The sequence below is a fragment of the Buceros rhinoceros genome, unplaced genomic scaffold (assembly GCF_000710305.1).
Source record: "Buceros rhinoceros silvestris isolate BGI_N320 unplaced genomic scaffold, ASM71030v1 scaffold4461, whole genome shotgun sequence".
NCBI lineage: Eukaryota > Metazoa > Chordata > Aves > Bucerotiformes > Bucerotidae > Buceros > Buceros rhinoceros.
The window spans coordinates 54,283-65,889 of record NW_010395814.1 but is presented as its reverse complement, the minus strand read 5'-3'; the positions used below and the strand labels follow the sequence as shown (position 1 = coordinate 65,889).

General features: G+C 39.5%; 1 protein-coding gene across 1 annotated transcript in view; it reads right to left on the bottom strand.

Moving 5' to 3' along the window:
- The window catches only part of LOC104501788 (dedicator of cytokinesis protein 4), a gene marked incomplete at both ends in the record, with an annotated part of 82,100 nt that overhangs the window by 30,270 nt on the left and 40,223 nt on the right, over positions 1–11,607 (bottom strand). The window lies entirely within an intron of this gene.

Sequence of the window (11,607 nt, the reverse complement as noted above, 5' to 3'; positions counted from 1 at the left end):
AAGAGTGAAACTAAACCAGAATGGAAACAGAGCAAAGTTGCACAGGGAAGGAAGTCAGAATAACCTTGAAAAAATAAGGTTTCAACAATCTTGCCACTGAGGATCCAGCTGCTAAATGAAAAGAGAATTGACAAGAAGGGAAGCAGAAGATCTGGTAAATCTGGTAAAAAAGCTAAAGCTAGGAGCATACAGACTTTATATAATCAGTGAGAAGATGACTATTCCCTAGGTAAGTGTTCTGATCACTCCCTCAAAGCTCCACTAATTTTGCAAGAAAACCAGACCCCCTGCATTAAGGACCTAAAATCAGAAGATGCAGACTGTTACTGAGGTGCGATACCCAAGTGTCTTCTGAATTGGAAGCTTGATTTCCCACTTGATTTGTTACATTCAGGATCTTCTAATGGGTGAATGGAACACAATGTATATGAAAGGCCAGGCACTTATTTTTAGTCCTAATGAAAGTTGTAACAGTCTAATCAGAGTTATATTAGTAGTCCATTTACAATGATACTAACACACTGCAAACAAAATACCGTTAAAATGGTGTACAGGCACACGATATTTCCAGTATCTATCCCTTGCTCACCTTCCCACTGCCCCTCTGGGGTCTTAAGGTAAATGGCTTCAACCTGAGAAGGTGGGGTATGGTGGTCAAGCTATTAGCACCCAAAGTCCTTTGCCATGAGGAGTGGGATGTGGCCTATTTCATCCTCTTCTCTATCCTCTTGGAGTAATTTTCATGTCTGTTAATGTGTTTTACACCTTATTATTTGTTCACTCGTCTGCAAGTCCACATTACCCCTTTATTCACCATATATGATGTTTTTTTATATATGCCACACATCTGCCCTTTCTTCTCTTTGTTTATCCTAAAAAGGGTTTTTATTCTGCTGTCAAGCTCACACTTTTTGATGACGAGCAACTGGCCATGGGTGAGCTGTTCATAGGTCTGGGGCCTCCAGTATTGTCTCATGCCAATACTTTCAGGGTCTCAGTTATGGTCACCTGTCTTTGCTCTTCGAAGTTCCATTTTAATCTAGGGTTATAGATTGCTAACTCAGAGTAGCTACATGTTATAACTATCTAGTAAATACAAAGTATACACACCAAAGCGAGTTACACCACACAACTGTACAAAGCTAAGCAAGATGTAAAAATAAGTAGATGTATTTTTTTTTTTTTTTTAAGAGGTGGAAGGGAAATGTTACTGCTCCTAGAAAGGAAGGTTTAATCACCAGACAGTAATGAGATAGTGCAGCAGGCTTTCGAAGAATTTGGTTAGCAGCCAATCTGGTAGGGAGGGAGAAGACACTCGAGGAAAATGAACGCAATCAAAAGAATGCAGAGATATTATTTTTGGATATGGAGAAAGTTAATTCAATACCATTTCTCCTATGGAAACACGAATAACTTTTCTGTCATGTAATAAAGGTAACGTCATTTAATATTAATTCATTCCACTCTGTTAATGTATGTCAACATCAGTTCTTTCTCATCTTATTTCATGCACTAGGCAATAAAATTATCAGCTTTAGAAAAAATTAGAGCATTCCTGATGGAACAGCTGTTCACAGACATAGCAAGATAGAAAACTGCAACATGCCACCATACTCTGCATCTGACTGTAGTTGACATGATCATTACACCATTTGAGACCTAGAATCTATCCAAAACTTCATAACTATAATTTTTTCATTTCTAGAACACTAGAAACTAAAACATAAATGACTATCCAGCCTCGGAAGAACTGGCACATTTTCTTTAATTAGGTACATAGTGTATCTCAGAAAAAAAAAAATTACCTCCCTAGTGGTAATTAAAACCTCTTGTGTTAGCTATTATTCTTTATTTAGTCCAGTTTTGAAAATACTACTACAAAACTCTGTGTGGTATTGCAAACAGATCTGCTTTTGTTTCTTCTGCAAGCTCATGGAATTTCTTACAATTAACTTGTACCACAGTACACCACAGATTATTATTCAGGTCAAAAAGAATACAGAAAATTGACAAGTTGCTGAATGAGCATTCCAGATTTTTGTTGGATCTGTCATTTAACCTTAAAACAGCTTTTATACTGCATTATTGATTTCTGCATTTAGTTATGACAAAAGGCAACTGTTCACCATGCTTACAGACCACTTATTTGTGTCTAAGTTGGTGGGGAAAGGGGAAAGTATTTACATTCACTTTCTATCTACTGGCAGCAGAGAATCGTAGATCATATTAAGAAGATGCCTAGCAGCTGCTCAGAAAGCTGATAGAAACAATGCTATTCAGCACTGTTTGCATTTTAAGAAAGGTAACAAAATATGGCATCTGTCCAAATAAAGCTGCCTAAGCATGTAAAAAGTATCCCAAAAGTATAGAGTCGTTCCCATTTCTGGTAGCGTTTACACTGTCCAAATTACCACTGCAAACCTAAAACCAATACATTTCCACATTGTTGCAAACAAATGATTTAGTGATGCTATGTTACCTGGGGAAAAAATTGTTACATAAACCTTGTGTAATTTGGCCACAGCAAAAATCTACATAGTAAATCCCACAAATTACAAACTGGGCAAAATGAGGGGAGGGGAAAAAAAAAAAAAAAAAAAGGAGAGCTAGATTCAATCCTCACCAGCCTTGTTAAAGACCTGATTGCGATTACTTCGAATTATCAAAGGAACCTCCAAAACTCTCCCTTCTTTCCTCACTTTTAAATGCTGGGGGGGGTTTTAGCTGAGCAAAAGAGAATGCAAGAAAACCAGCCTTTGCAAAATTTTGACAACCTTCTTGGAGCTCATTAATTAAATGAGCTCTTGTACCTAAGGCTTTTGTCAGAAATGCCCTCAAGTGTGGAAAGTCAGGGGGTTTTCCCTCCTCACATGGAACATAAACACTTCAATGCAAATGGCATTATATTTTCACAAGAAAACTGGCTTAGAATTTCTTTACAGGAGAAAGGGTAGAGCCTCAATTATTTCTAACCAGAATCACTGTAGGATGAAGGTTAAAAGACCAGAAGGCTAAATGACTATTACAAGCATCTGTTATAACCTCCTTATAACAGACAAAGATCTCGGCATTAATTTCTCTAATTCTTACCTTAGTAAGCCTACTGATGCCCTTTTCTATTAACAATACACACAGCATTTCAACAATCACTTCCAAAGGTCACTGTCTTTGAGAAAGAACCATCTTGTCCAAAAATTTTTGAAATTACATTTTTGCATACTGTTTTAACTAGAATATTTGCAGCGCATAAAACACACAATTTTACAATTATAAGTGCTTCACACTGCTTCTAGCACAAGTAACAGTTAAAAGGTTCCAGGGAAGCATCTGTTATTTTCTTCTTCATGAAGCGCAGCTCTGCCATGCAAACAGCTTTCACAGTGTTGTATTAGAAATTCAGCTACCTGCATTCTAATTATGTGTCTATTTCAGATAAAGAAACAGACAACTTTTAACTGAGACCTAAAGAACACGCTAAAAAACAAATCACCACCAACAGAAAAGCCTAGGTAGCATTTGTAATGAACTTGTAAATATAACCGTTGAAGAAGGTAAATTTATGCATATATGTTCTATAATTAATCATTTGAAGTAGTCTTAAGACTTTAAATTCTTTTAGTAAAGGAAGTCAACAACACTATTTAATAGTAACAAGCAGAACAATTTTCGGGAAAAGGCCAGTGAAAACCTCACTGCCAAGACACAACCCAACTCCGAGATGGAAATGAGACAGCTATTCTCATTATGTAACCTTAGCTAAGAATTTCTGGGTTTAAATTGGGTCCCACTTCAATCACATGCAGAAACAGTGTGGTCAGCAGGAGCAGGGAAGTGACTGTTCCCCTGCACTTAGCATTCGTGAGACCACACTTGAATATGACATTCAGTTTTGGGGCCCTCACACTAAGAAAGACATTGAGGTGCTGGAGGAGTTCCAGAGAAGAGCAACAAATCTGGTGAAGGGCATAGAGAATAAATTCTGTGAGAAGCGACTGAGGGAAGTGGGGTTGCTTAGCCTGGAGGAGACTCAAGGGTGACCTCATCACTCTCTACAACTACCTGAAAGGAGGTTGTTAGTGACATGGATGTTGGTCTCCCAAGTAACAAGCAACAAGACAAGAGGAAAAGGCTTCAAGTTGTGCCAGCGAGGTTTACGTTGCATATTAGAAAAAATTCTTTGACTGAAAGGACTGTCAAGCACTGGAACAGGCTGCCTGGGGAAGTAGGTGAGTCACCATCCCTGGAGGTATTTAAAAGATCTGTAGATATGATGTTTAGGAACACGGATTACTAGTGGACTTGGCAACATTAGGTTAATGGTCATACTCAATGATCTAAATGGTCTTTTCCAACCTAAATTCTGTGGGATTCTATGATTCTATAATAGCAGTACCAAGATGAACAGCAAGTCATCGTTTCTACTCGATATACGATGACAGCATCACAACAGCACATTTTTCTTCCTTGAACAGGCAGAGGTCACCAGCATTGAGGCCATGTTGCTGAAAACGCAGCTGCACTGGGCAGGGCACGTCTCCAGGATGGCAGATCACCGCCTCCCTAAGATTGTGTTCTACGGTGAACTCGCCACCAGCTGCCACAAGAGAAGAGCTCCAAAGAGGAGATCCAAGGACTCCCTGAAACAACACCTCAGCCTTGGCCATATTGACCACCATCAGTGGTCCACCCTGGCCTCCAATCGGGAGATTTGGAGACACACCATACATAACGCTGCTGTCTCCTTTAAGAGCACGCATAGAATCAGTCTCGAGGAGAAAAGACAGTGCAGAAAGAACCGTGCCTCGACTACACCACCCAAGGAGACCTTCCGGTGTGCTCTTTGCAACCGGACTTGCCTATCCCGCATTGGCCTTTTCAGCCATCAGTGCGCTTGCAGTAAGCATGAGTAAAGCCCTTCCCAAATCTCCGTCCGCGAAGCCAAGCCATGATGATGATGAAAGTAAGACTTTTAGCAACAGCTTGCTGAGCCCTCATCTTCAGCACAGTCCACAAGTCATCCTATATGAACAACAATTACAGATAACTACACCAAAAAGCTACCTTGATCTTGGTTATTCTGAAGTCCTTACAGTAAAGCCAGACCTTTCAGAGACAACACCACAAGCTTGAACTGCTGTAAAAATGTACAAAATTACTTCTGGCCTATAAGTCTGCCACTTTTAAGGATTAATCTTTTCCCCAAAGTACCATAATTAATGTTACATGTTAGATTAGGCTTCAAATTTAAAAGATTTAGTTACTCCTGAATTTGGGAAAAAAGTTTTACATTAGATTGCTGAATTGTATCATCCACCCTGTAAAAAGTACTTGAGAAAGTAAAGTTCTACAAATACTTGTCTAAAAACCTGCTCTAAAACTGGCTATTTTATATGTCAAAGTTGTTGTTCAGGGCCAAATGATCTCAAACAACAATTTATGTGTAAAATTCTCTATATATTTAATCTTTCCACTTTAGCATTTGCTGAGAAGACAAAAAGAATGCCTTAATTCATTGTATACTTAGTGAAGCATACATGAGCGCTATTCTTATTTTAAATGTATTTCAGATGGCAGCCTTCAGTGACAACTAATTCTTAAACACATCAAAACAGAATATACGTAATCTCCTTGCCACAAAAAATAAAAAAGATTAAAACTGACAGATTAACAAGTCATCATAGAACTAGAGTAATTAATTAATGGTGAGTAATTAAATAGTGACGTGTAGTTAGAACATACATTTCAGAGCATCACTAACACCCATGAACCCTGCTGAGAAAAGACAACCAGAGAACTTCAGTGATTAATCATACGTCCAGGAGTTACCTAACAGGTAGGTACTTCATGTTGTCCTGTCATTCCTGTCAAGTACATGTTACTGCTCCCACTCTCATTCCTCCTCATTTACTACTAGCCCTTGCTCCACTCAATTCTCCACTGTAAGCCTACACCTCCTTTTGGTGACCAACAACTACGGCTGCTCCCAGCACGGAATGCACATTTGGTTTCCCATCCAACCTTCCTCATGCTGATTTACAGGCAGAAGCTCTCCTTGTAACAACTCGGAGCAGGGTAACGCTGTGAACTGCTGGGGTAGTGTCATGCAAACATATAGTCACAGTACTTGTATCTAGAAAACACTGTAAGTTACCACAGATCTATTCCTAGAAATACCGCACTCTTTAAACTTACACTGAGCTACCAATTCCCTACTGTATTTGATCTCTTGTAGCTTTTCATCACACAGTGAGGAAAAATGGTGCTCCTCAGTTATATCCTTTCGCGGAGCCTCTGCAGTTTCAGCACTGCAAGGTAAAAAATGACTCTAACATGCTTCTCCCTCTGAATCAAGGAAGGCAAAGCTTACTTTTTGTGAAGTAGGAGATGAAACAGACAAAGTATATGGTTTTCCACCTGTTTGGGTTTTTTTATTATTTCTCAGTGTTTGACAGTAACTATGGAGAACAGCTATGATTAGAGTGCCAAGAGACAGTTGAATGCAGATAAAGAGGGGTGGGAAGACACACTGCCCCCTAAGGCACGTACCACTGTTTCTGTGCAACTGCCATACTTGTCTCAGACCTTGCCTCTGTCAGATGAGTTCATGCATTGGGCTGGTCTGCCTCATGCCTTCGCTGACCTGAGTCTTACACAGTTGAGCTAGCCTGAGATTTAGTGTCAAACTGACATATAAGCTGGAAAAAAAAAAACCAAAACACCCCCAAAACCAAAACCAACCACGAGGTAACAATAGTTCCCTAAACCCAAGGATGTTTGCTTTATGAAACTCACTTTGGTCTGGTTGAATTACAATGATAGCAGTGTAATGAAATTTGCTTTTGAATGAGCTACTCCACTGACCTTCAAAAAAGGTAGAACCCGCTTTGAAGTTGGTTCCACTTTAAACTGGTGTTGGAATATGTAACCTCCTCAGGACCCTTCCAACCTGCTGTCTGATTTGATAATTTCCCCCTGTTAGATGACAGTTGTTCTTCCTCATTATGGGATTCTTAGCAAACATCTGCCAGCAATAGGGGCTTTGAGTCCTTCATGCTTCGATCAGGGCCTTATGCCCATTTATTGACCAGTCTCCCTTTGTTTGGCAGCATCACTTTGCATGACCCTCTACCTGCAGATTTTTGCACAGGTACATGAAAACAAGTTTAAATTTACCACAGACAGTAAAGCATTAATTCAAAAAACCTGCTTGAGCATCTTTCTCTTTTAAGAAAAGAAATTAATATTTTGGCACTGACAGACATAAGACAATCTATTACAAATCAAACCACAGCCTGTATTTGTCTTAAAACCAGCTTCCCAATTCAGGTCCTGCCTCCACCTTACTTAAAAACTCATGTTCTTGCCAACTACTAGATACGATACAGTACTTCCCAATTTCATTATTTTTATGACCTAACCTGTATGCAAAAGGATATGATTTATGTAGATTTGTAAAGAGCTGCATTTTGACTCCCTATGCAACAGCTAGAAAATTAATATTGCCAGCACAATAAAAAAAAAAATCATGCTGGAGCCAAGAGTAGCAAGAGAAATCCCACCATTTTGAATGGGTTTCCTCTAAAGCTTTAGACCCTCCTATCACTTAAAGTTAATGTATAATTACCAGTGTTTCCACTGGAGCTGCAATATAAGTTTGGTATTGCTACCACAGAATACAGCTCTCTGCGTCACTAAACATGCAGTTAGGTCACATCACTCTTGTCTAGTTCATCAGACTATTCCAGGATGAAGGCACAGGAAAAGACCTTCCCACTGGTTTTGCTCTTTTTGTGGAATCCAAGCAAGAGCCCAAAGTGACAGAGCAGCTTGATATGTTTATAATTCCTTACACCAGTAATTTAATCTCTCTAGGATTTGAAAGGATTTTCACCTCCTTTGCTGTAATACTTGAAAAGCATGTGTATCCTTATCTCAGCTCTCAAGAATTACTCCATCAGGCACACGCAGCTCTTCAAGACTTGTTACAACAGAATCTAAATCGACATTTACACAGAAGCTTACACCTGAGAATGTTAGGAATCAAAAGTAAAAAGTGGAGCAAAAAAGAATATCTCGTATCACCTTAAAACTAAGCTATCCAGTCTTTCTTCTCAAAGGAGGGTGAAGAAAGAGAAGTTGTAGTGCATTTTTTCGTCAATTTGTTAATACAGTTTTTATAAGATAACTCATTGGGGAGAATATTCACACGGAACACAAGACCAGCGTTTAAATCTCTCCTCTACAGGACTTGCTAAGAGGACATGAATACAGATCACACTTAAGAAAATCATATGCTGCTTCAGAAGCCTTTAGAGCCACTTTCCCTTTCCCCATGGTATAATGAATATTTTCTGTATACAAAGTTGAACAGTTGCTGCAGGGGAATCTGGGCAGCCAAGTGATTAGCATGTTCATCTGGGACATGTGAGACTGTCTGAAAATCCTTTTCCAAATCCAAGCCTGAATGAAGACATTTTCTGTCTTTGAAGAATGTCTCAAGCACTGGAGTAAATAATTTCTGTGGTAAACCCAGTGAATACTAATATATTCCCTGAAATAGCATGGGCATGAGAATCACAGGAATCATCTCCAGCAGTTGTTTTGTTTTCCAGTCTTTTTTCCAAGCAGCTGAATCTAGCTCACCCATATCCTGATAGTGGCAAGTGTCCCGGGTGCATCCAACTACCCACCTGACCTCCACTTCAAGTGTAAATGAAAGTTAACTTAGTTTTAGGTACCCACAGAAAGATCTTGTGCCTAAGGAGATACTTTGAAGATGCTGATGGTGTTTAAGTAGGGATTACAGTAAGAACTATCACTGTTTAGTGGTGTAACTTGCTCACAGTGGTAAGTGGGTAATTTTTGTGGACAAGAACCCTCTACTGTGTGGCAGTGCAAACACTCTGGCTGCTTGCACAGAGCTTGCACAAAAGACAGGGCCCTGCAGAAGCACCCGATAGACATCAGGTGCTGCCCACCTCAGGGCTATCTGGCACCTTGGAGTCTAGACTCCGTTAGCGGCCTCCTTGTCTGTGTTGACCGCAAGTGACCCCAGCTCACACTCAACCAGGGTATAAATGGAGCGCTGCCAGAGAACCATTTTGAGTTGGTTCTCCTTGGAGCAGCAGGCAGTGCAGTCAGAAGACTCTCCCCTCGGATCGGGACACTGATCAAGGATACTTCCCAGGACTCCCCTGGGATTAGGATGCTGTCAGAGCATATCTCCCTGGGATTGAGTGACCCTCACCCCAGAGTTGGTGAGTGATCCTCTTGGTATCTTTAAGTGGGAGATTCCCCCTTATATGAGTGAGCTGTGCACACTGTGGTTCGTCTTCCTTAAGAGCGTGTTCTTTAGTGCTCAAGAATCTGTTGTGTAGTAACAGATTCCCGACACCCGAACATGCAATTAATTTGGTCAGTCGGAGTGCCAGGCAAAATTTCATTGCAATAAATCCACATTTTTCAGAAAGCTGCTTCTTCTGTTTTGTGGGTGCCTCCGTGACATACTGTCAGAGACCAAAGGACTGCTCCAATTACTAGACATTCCTTCCATCACCACATGCTGTATTAAAAAAAGATACATTTCAACTTTTGAAAGTCTGAAGACCTGGGAAAAAAGAAAATAAGTAGTGCTATAAGAAAGAATATAAAGTTGCACATGATAAATTCGAACTAAAAATCAGAAGAAAAAAGAAATCCATGATGCTGCATAAGTACGTACAATTGGAGTAGCGTTCTCTGATTTTTATTTATTTCTGTATAGAACCATGTTTAATGACAAGCAGATTTGGCCTTGTTCTCTTGTCACTTGTCCTAAAACACACTTCAAACCATTTTAAAAACCAGGTTCACTCATGGCAGAGTAATTTTGTGGACAAACAAAGCAGCATTACATAATCAATAACAGTTTACAAGGCACATTGTCCATTAGTACCTGCTTTATTAAAGAGAAAAGCAGCTCACATCCAATACTATTTGTTTATGGTAGTTCCAAGAAAGGTCCAGAATACAGTTTCACACCCAAAGAATAAGATCTGCAGCTATGACCCACATTGCAAATCCTACAAAGGCATCTGACAGAAGCCCAAGCTTTGATATGAAAGCCTTGACTTTGACTAGGCTTCACTACCTAAAATATGCCATAAGGGGATAAAGGATGATTTTTATATGTTTGAGAGAAGGCAGACACTGTTTTCTATATCTGTAGTACACATTTCACTGATCTCTGGTCCTGCAGATTCAGAAATAGAAATACATTATTTTCCTTGTAAGACTGATGTTAGGTGTAATCGCTATGCAGGAGTGCTCATTTTTCCACAGATTTTTGTATTTTAAAACAAAGTAACTAGCTTCAAAGAAAAAAATATTACAGGAAAAACAGGTTTTATCACCAGCTCTACTCTAGGTATTAGTGAAATCTAGCTTGTTTAATAATTACAAAATCATCTAGATCTAATAGTACTTATTCTATAGTTACTACAAAATCAATATAAGCAATGACTATGCTACTAAATGCAGCAAAGATTGTACAATTTGGCTTTTGCATTAATGGTTTTAACTCCTACGCGGGGCAATCAGGTGTTTTCCAGTAAGCTGATATCTGACAACAGCTTCAAAAAGGAGTGGTGAATGGTAGTTTGATCCACTATAGGCTGCTCCAGTCTCTGTTAGGCTGAAATTCTTGCAGGAAACACATTCCAGTTCCCACTCCAGCAAATGATGCTCAGTTATCCAAGAGACCGAGTCCTTCTATTCCTGCCTCCACCGAGAAGAGGAAAGGGGATGAACATCTGTCCCCTGCTCCTTTCTGGGCTGTATTAAGGAGCAAAGGTCATCTGCCTTTATTTGATCTTTTTCAGACAGAAGCTGAGAGTAAGATGAAAGAGGATTCTGTACTTAAGAACTGTCACGAGTTGAAGTAGAAAAAGTACTTTTTTGGGAAGTGGGGATTTGAATGCTAAATACAAATGCTATAGTCTGGCAATATGTGTTTTACATGCAAGACACTGAAAGTACATTTTGAGTTCCATTTTTTGCTTTCCCCAGAAAACCAGAAGAATTCTTTTTTTCCTGGAAAATGTCATGAATTATCTGATAAACTTTTTTCAGCAGTGGGAGATAACAACCTGTGGAAACCAAAGACTGTGTGTGAAAATCTCCTGAGCTGAAAGAAAATATGCAGGACAGAATCTGAAGAAGGAACAAGCCCAGAGGATAGACAATAGTCTGAAGCATCTTTGCTGCTGTTTGTTTACAGTGTTTCCTTTCTTAAGCCTTTTTAACATGATTTGACCCATGCATCCTGTAATGCAAGATTCTCTCCTTTTTTGACAACTGTAAGGTGGCAGACAAGGCTAATGAGGCTTCAGAACCAGCCATTCAATACTATTACAGAAAAAGACAGCTAAGGAAAAATATAAAGTAGTGTAACATCAATATTTTCCATGAGGTGTCAGCAGAAGCATCTGAACGTATTGCTAAAGCCTTGCAAGTGCTTTTTCAAGCTGCTACACAGTTGCAGAGGAACAAATTTCAAGTGTGTGGTGTAAATAACCTTTCCTAGTTTATCTTTTAGCTGCTCAGTACTCAAAGTGGCATTATTGCTCC